This window comes from Triturus cristatus, chromosome 9 (genome assembly GCF_964204655.1).
Source record: "Triturus cristatus chromosome 9, aTriCri1.1, whole genome shotgun sequence".
Lineage (NCBI taxonomy): Eukaryota > Metazoa > Chordata > Amphibia > Caudata > Salamandridae > Triturus > Triturus cristatus.
The window spans coordinates 517,437,387-517,445,925 of NC_140592.1; the positions used below are offsets into that span (position 1 = coordinate 517,437,387).

Below are 8,539 nucleotides of genomic sequence, written 5' to 3' on the forward strand. Positions count from 1 at the left end.
ACTTGATCTGGGACTCAAGGAGTTGGATCTCAACTAGGATGTTATCTGCTATTCTCTTGGCTGTTGTTATAATCAAGATGAGCCAATCACGCGTACAGCGCCAAGCCACCAAGGACCAATCTTTGAGGAAACCCTTGTCATCCAAAAATAACCTCGGGTGTTAGTTACTATTAAACCCGTAGGTGCGCAGTCAGACCGCAAATACTCGGTCATAATCGCCCCATGGACTTGGGTGCGTGCATGTGTTCGTTTAAGAAAAAGCACTCTGTTCCAGTCCTCATCTTTAGTAGTGATAGTGTTGGGTGGTAAGTCAATAACGCTAGGTGTCTGCAGAATGTCTAACGCTACTGCGTCATCAAACGATAGACCTTGTCTCTCAGACATCGTGGAAGATTGCAATCAGTGAAAAAAGAAAGTTTTGTTTTTTTTAAAAAGAAGAAGAAGACCATAAGCCAGACACTGTAGGTTACAGGATGTATTCCCAGAGGAAAAACCAGCAAAAGAGCGTGTCGATTCCCAAAATTTATGGATTCGACAAAAACAGATTCCAGACCTACGGCGAATGCCGTTCTAACACTAATAACACATATCAACGTGGGGGGAGGTCTAAGGGAACATTTTAACAAAACAATAGACCAGCAGGTTGTGTTTCCCCTAAAGAACAATAATCACAACACTGAGACATGCTAGTGACCAGATCACTGCTTCATGAACTGGTCCAGCAGGTTGGAGTACACAGACCCAGATGATAATAACAATTAACCACCTTAAGTGATTGATGGGTCCTGTTTAAGGAGTTGCTCTCTTATAGAGTGGTCACATTGAGAATGGGGTTTACCTTGGCCAATTTGTGTAATTTCTTTGCTCAGCCCTAGACCCAGGTTGTCTCAGTGTTGTGATTGTCCACAAGCTGCCTTTCTTAAGTATGTGTGAAGTGCTAACAAAGTGTGAGCCTTTGTTTTCCCTGCTGCATTTGCATCAGGTGTGAGGCTCCTGACTGCTTCCAACCAAGAGACTCGCACAAAAGGAGGCCTACACACTTACCTATATACATGCATACATATATATGCATATATATAAAGATATATATGTATACATATGTCAATATATATATGCATATATCTTTCCACATATATATGCACCTATATACATATATGTATACACTAAATAAACATTACAAATGCAACAGGTCTCGCTTTTGTTAAAGTTGAAGCCATTTTATTAAAGATATCACTATATATACATATATCCATCCCAATATCACTAAAATATGCTTTTATACATGTATAGATCTGTATATGTATGCACACTATGCTATTATATACCTATATACATATATAGACCAACATGTATATGCACATATATACACATACAATACATCTGCATATCTAAATAACTAAACCTCTAAATGCATGCATAAATATGCATATTATGTACATTGAAAACTGCTAACACAATAATAAAAACACTTCTAAAAAGAAACACCATTTGCTAAAAAAAAAAATGCTCTAACTTAGACAAAGACGAGACCTGTTGCATTTTTAATGCTTGCTGTAAAATCTATATGCCCAGCACGTCTCAGGCTTCTCTGCGCTCCTCCCTACTAGCCCCCACAACACAAAGATGTGCCTGGGTAAGCCACGCTCCTCCAGGAACCTGGCTGGACACCTCTCCACCCCGCCGTGGTGCTTCGGTCTATTCCTCCGATGAGTCGTGTTCCCGTGCCTTCTCAACTCCCGGGATCAGCAGAAAAGGCCTGCGTTTGTCAGGAGTCTCTGCCCCACTGTCTGGTGTATCTTCGAGGTAGCTGGAGGTGCACGAGTCTTGTTCCTCTTCTCCTCTCTGTCTCGGCGTTCAGTTGGCGTTTTCTGACGTTTTAATTCCTCCTGCTCTTCCGGGGTGCACGGTCTTGATAACGTGACTCGGGAGGGAGTCCAGTATTACGGGAAGTACAGTCCTTCAAAGGGACCATCTTCAAATGTATGCTCCCCATCCTGACTGAATGACAGCCCTTGTCGGTCAGGCTGTGAAAAGAACAGAGGTGTGACAGGAGGGGGGAATAAAAAAAATTCTAGCTGTCTGGACGAGTATTTTCAATTCTATTGAGGACACAGAGGCGAGGATTATGCTTCTCTTTACTTTTCTGACATTAAGAGCAGCCAATACAACTTTAAATTAGCATAATCTCGGAAGGACAACCCCCTCCATCGTATGCACCAATCACACGTCAGTTCCATACATATATGTCCATGTATGATCTTCCTCTTTCTTTGTGAAAACCTTTAACTTCAGCCTTTAACTCGACTGTTGAACTGGAGCGGCGCCGACCTCACCTTCTACTGTAACTTGAACCTTAACCATAGAGATTCTTTACGATGCTCCCAATCCACTCCATCCTGATCGTTCAGGTCTGTTTACCCTGGTCTCCTGAAAAGAGACCAGTAGTCGTAATATACCATTCATTATACATATATTTCCAATATTATTCATGTTATTCAATATTCATAGCACTTATATTTCCAATATAATAATGGGTGAGAAGAAAACCAAATGATTATACTTAAAAGTATATGAAATCACAAATCTTGAAATGACCAATCGATCACATAGTACAATCCTCGCCTCCGTGTCCTTAATAGAATTGAAAATTCTTGTCGCAACAGCTAGAAAATGTTTTATTGTATGTCAGTCCACGGAGGCTCAGATTATGTTAGTTTAAAGTTGTTCCACCACCGTAGAGGCCACATCAACAATCGGTTTATGATAAAACATTTTAAACGTTGAACCAGAGGACCAATCTGCCACAGTCGTAATGTCTTGTAACTGGGACCCGGTAGAGAAAGCTATAGAAGCCATCGCTCCTCTAACAGAATGTGCTCCAAACATTTCAGTATCAGTACCTGCTAGTCTTAATAACCAAGTAACCCACGTGGCTAACGTTGCTGCAGTGACTGGGCGGAAAGGTCTCTGTAGTGAAACCAACGACTGCCCTGCAACATCATTCCTTAACTCTCTAGTACAATCCTCATAACATGTCAAACATTGTACCACACATAACTTGCTATGATGAGGAAAAGCAGGATATGAAATACATTTGAAATTTGTCTTTGTCCTCATTGAAATTGTGAAAGATACTCCAAAAGGAGTAAATACTCTACCTGCTAGATCCAATGCTCGCACATACGAAACACGTATGCAGGATACAAGACATAATAACACCGTAAGTTTTGCTGACAGTTGCTTACATGATAATCCCTCATTTGCTGGCCAATTCTTAAGGAAACGTAACACTACATTAACGTCCCACAAAGAAGAATACTTTGACTTCGGAGGGTTAACCAATCGGATGCCCTCACAACTTTACACACCAGGGATGTTCCCCCACAGGTTTACCATCCACATGTGGGTGTCCCGCTGAAATTGCTTAACGAAAATTATTAACTGTCCGATAGGCCATGCCTGATTTTGCCAGTTCTGAAAGAAAATTAACTATCATATGGATACTGGATCCCAAGGGATCTCCTTGCCGTTCAGAACACCAATTAACCCATCTACGCCAGGCTGATTTATATTGTTTGTGCGTAGCGGGTGCCTAAGATTGAGATAGGAAGAACAGAGCCTCCTTTGAAACTCCAGGCACTTGACACTGTCGCCTGAAAGTCTCCATGCCATGAGTGATAGTTGGTCGTGCAACACCAATGGATGGGATAAGCCCAGAGGGTCCTCCAGTATCTCTGGAAACGAACATAGACGCACTGGCGGCGCACATGACAAGGTTAGAGCAACCGGAAACCATGCCTGTGCTTTCCAACATGGTGAGACCAGTTCCACCTCCATTTTCTAACGGCGGATCTGTGCTAACACCCTCGGGATCATGGCGAATGGTGGAAAAGCATATAGAATGCCCATCGTCCATGACTGAAGGAATACGTCCGAGCTGATCGCCAGAGGATCTGGACGCCTGCTGTAAAACCGAGGTAGTTGTGTGTTGAGTCTGGACGCAAAAAAATCCATCGAACATGGACCCCACTTGTTGTTCAGTTCCCTGAATATTCTGGGTTGCAGCCATTAATCGCTGGCATCCGGTAGGAACCGGGAATTCCAGTCTGCTACAACATTGGAAGTGCCCGGAATGTACTCCGCCGTCACAGATATATGATGCTCCAGGCAATAATGCCAAAAGTCTTCAGTGATCTCTACCAGAAGGCGAGACCTTGTGCCGCCCAGCTGATTGATTTATCGTACTGCTGACACATTGTCCATTCGCAGTAGAATACAGCAACTTGCTCGTTGCTGTGAGAGTGTCCGAATCGCAAATGAGCCTGCAAGAAGCTCCAGCCAGTTGATATGGAGTTTCAATTCCTCCTGGGACCACCGACCCCCAATCTCCACAGAGCCGCATCAGGCTCCCCAGCCCCATCTGCTGGCATCGGATTCTATGACTATCTCAGGACTGGCTGCAAAAATGGCCTTGCCATTCCATGCGTCCATGTGGTCCAACCACCAAGTCATTTCTGTCTGGGCCTCTTTGGATATCAGGATTTGTTCTGCATAACTCAAACCCTTGCGTAAGTGCAGAATCTTCAGTCTCTGAAGCACCCTGTAATGTAAGGGCCCCGGAAATATTGCTTGAATTGATGCAGCTAAAAGCCCCACCAGTCGGGTAAGTGCCCTCAAGGATATAGTTGGAGTGGCAAGCGCCCTCCTCAACTCCTTCTTGATAGCTACTTTCGTACTCAAAGGTAACATTAGTTGTGCCGCAATCGAGTCCACCTGAAACCCCAGGTATTCCATTGATGGTATTGGAATCAGAATAGACTTCTGCGCATTGATGACAAGACCCAACTGGCAGTCCAGGTCAGATGAAGAAGAACTGTGTCCGTATTCTATGCCATAATCAGAATATCGTCCAAGTAGATTATAAGTCTCACCCCTTTTTCCCTCAGGTACTGAACTATGGGCTTTAGCAACTTAGTGAAACACCAAGGCGCGGACAAAAGACCAAATGGCATGACCGAAAACTCGAACCAATGGTCTCTCCACTGGAATTGCAGAAACCTCCGGTGAGGAGGAAAGATGGGCACTGCCAGATGCGCGTCTTTCAAATCGAGACGCACCATCCAATCCTTCTCCAACAGGATGTCTCGTAGCAAATGTATGCCTTCCATTTTGAAATGGCGATATACTACCCAGGAGTTGAACTCTCTCAGATTGAGTACCAGTCTGAAACCCTGGTCCTTTTTGGGCACTAGAAAAATTGTACTTACGAAACCCTGTGGGTGAGGAAGTGTTTGTACAATTTGCCCTTTCTTCAGCAATGATTGAACCTCTTCGTCCATGAAGGACATCTCTATTTGGGAAAAATGTAGGGGTGGAGGAATGTGTGCCTGATGAGGAGAGGCATAGAATTCTATCTGAAACCCTCGTACCGTCTGAAGTATCCAAGGATCGTGTGTGAGACTCTCCCACCTGTGTTGGAACTAAGCAATCCGACCTCCCACCATGGTGACCCCAGTTTGCATTAAATTTACCTGAGTAAGAGGTGTCTCTGGAGGTATTGTTCTGTCCTTTGTAGCCTCCTCTGTTTTGTCTACCTCTGCCAGCGCGATTGCAGGTAGGGTAGAAGTTGGAGTGTTGTATACCCCCTCAACCCCGTTGTTCGAAACCTCGAGAGGTCTGGTTAAAACCTCGGCCGGTCGCTCGACCCCTGAAGCGTCCAGCCCTATTAAAAAGGCCAGTGTGAAAAACTTTTTTAATGTTCAATTGTGCTTTATCCAGGGCGGAGGACGTGGCCACGTACTTTCCCATTTCCTTCACAAACCTCTCTCCGAAAAGCATGCCATTGGCAAGAGTGCCTGTATCTGTGGTCGCCATCTCTGCTAATTGCGGGTCAATCGCATAAGAAAGGACCGCCTCCGTTCTGCCGACACGGTGCAGTTCGCATTCCAGAGGAAGCACAAAGCCCTTTGTGCCCACTCCAGAACTTCCGAGGGATCCAAAGGAGTGTTGGAGTCTTTGGCGGTTACAGCGGCATCCAATATCTTAGTAAGGGTCCTGTAACGTCAAGGAGTTTATCTTGACAGCCCCTCCAAGCCCGGTCAAGCCCTTTTTTAGGGTCCTTCGCGAACTTTTTCATAAATGTGGCCATATTAGGGTCTAACTCTGGTGTGTCTGCCACCTTTCCAAATAATGAAGGTCTGGGACATTCAGAGCACAATGTAGTCAGAACTTCATTCTCGAAACCTCTCCAGAGGTTCTCCTGCACAGTGCGCCACTTCGACACAGGGAACCCACTCAGTGGACCTCGGGTGTATTATGTTTCTGGGGTCAAACAAAAGATTCTTGTTAACCAGCTTGTCTTCTACATTATGGGACTTGCGTTTACGCTTCGTCGCCTTCTTTGGAGCTTCCGACTCCTGATCTGAATCAGACGTGTCAGGCGCGGTAGGAGAAGACTCCTCCGCCTCCCCTGTCTGGCTCTATGCACTTTACATGAAACCCTCTGCTCTATCCGATAATTTTAACTTTATCTTTTGGTCTACAAAACTTTTAATTTTAATGATTATTTTTAAAAGCAATGTCTTTTTTTTGATTAAACGTTTCCTCCTACATGTTCACTTTTATGGCATTGATTTGTCGAATAAAGTATCTTTGACTTGACTCCCCTGTCTGCGTCATAGACGCGTTACGAGACTGGGAAGAACCCATGTAACAATGGTCATTCATTACATTATGGGTCATCTGAGCACGAACCTCAGTCGAGGTATGACCCAAAGTTTCCCCTTGCAAAACACCAAACTTTTGTTTGCTATAACTCTTTAGTGATTTAGTAAACAGTTGTAAGGCCTTAATTAATGCCCTGTTTACAGATCCCTGGACATGGGTATCCAGATCCTCAACCAACTGCTCCTCCATTTGGTGCTCATAAGTTTCTTCATACTCTGCATACTCATTAAATTCTACCCACTGATCTTCCTCCTTGGCGTAGAACGCCATTGTGCTGTAGGAGGTCTGGAGGAGCTTTAGGGGGGGGAACCCTGGAGTGTCTTTGTAAGATCAGGCTCTTGTCACTGCTTAAAATGTCCCTACGTAAGTACTAAAAACTTTCCCTATACCAATTAACAACAGAATATAAATGTTGCCTTTGAAAATAGTGATGTGGAGGGAGCCACCCCTAATCTCCCCTCAGGCAGAGCCTTAACCTCTTCAGTGCCCATGACGAGATAGTCTCGTCATGGAGCACGGTTGCGCTGTGCCCATGACGAGACTATCTCGTCATGAACCCCACCCACTAGTGCAACGCCCGGCACAGGAGGGGGAAAGGGCGTGGCACTGAAGGGGTTAATCCGGAAAAGCGCTCCGGTAAGCGTTCACAAGGAACCAGGGATTGAGCAGTTAAACTGTTTGCCGATGCTTGAAGAGCTGATCGTCGAAGGCAGTCGAAATCGGCAGTTCGCGCATGTGCAAAGCATAGGCATAGAAAGGGGACTGCTCACCGAGCACGCAAAGCGCGTCTGTCCCGCTCCCGCTCAACAGATCAATGCCCAGAGAGCGCCGGAGCGCTCAATCACCACAAAACATTACCGCAATGAAATTAACGATTTACCTCAGCAAAATCTAGCGACTGAAATAACATGCAACAAATATACACATAGAGCGCGTCGTCACGCGCCTGTGAAGCGCATGTAGCGGCGCGAGCGTTTCGGTCGTATAACAGTTTTAAAACATTTCAATAAACATAGCACTCTAAAACTCCACTAAATATAGAAGAGAAAAAGGTACTTATCTCGCTGCTGCAGCAGCAAAGAAAGAGGAAGAGGAAGATCATACATGGACATTTATGTATGGGACTGATGTGTGATCGGTACATACGATGGAGGGGGTTGTCCATCCGGGGTTATGCTAATTTAAATTTTTATCGGCTACTGTTAATGTCAGTAAAGTAAAGAGAAGCATAATCTGAGCCTCTATGGACTGACATAGAATTAGTCAGCTTCAGTTTCCACTTCAGAGTCCTCATGTAGCGAACTTGGCACATCGTGACTGACAGGTACAAAGAAACATTAAAAAAAAGGTAGAGAGAGAGAGAGAGGCTCTCTCCTGTGGGGTGGAGAATAGGTATCTGAAAGTCCTGTAGGAGGCAATAGAGGTGGAATAGGCATATACGTGGTTGCAAGATTCATTAAGATGCAAAGAGGGCTGAGTTCAGGGGTAAATCAAAGGTGCATATAAAATGAAAGAGCTATAACCAGGGCCACTGTATTTACGCGTTTGTGTGGCTGGGGAATGTTTCATATATTTAAAGATTTACCTCATTTGCTACATAATTAATTATCTGCAGTATAATCTGCATACTGCAAAAAATTTGTTTCTAACTCAAACGGTTCAAAAGTAACTAAGATCATGAGTGATGCAGAATTCTTTCTGTATTGGGTTAGTGGTTACTGTGTGTGTCCTGGCTAAAGCTTTCCTGTGACCCGGCCATTCCACTGTTCTGGTTTGGTAAAACAGTAATACCCGAAACACAAAAAAGCTGTGC

General features: G+C 44.5%; 1 pseudogene; it reads right to left on the reverse strand.

Moving 5' to 3' along the window:
* Window positions 1-5,646: 5,646 nt before the first annotated feature.
* LOC146798224 (uncharacterized) lies at window positions 5,647-6,996 on the reverse strand (annotated as a pseudogene).
* Between the last annotated feature and the right edge of the window lie 1,543 nt (window positions 6,997-8,539).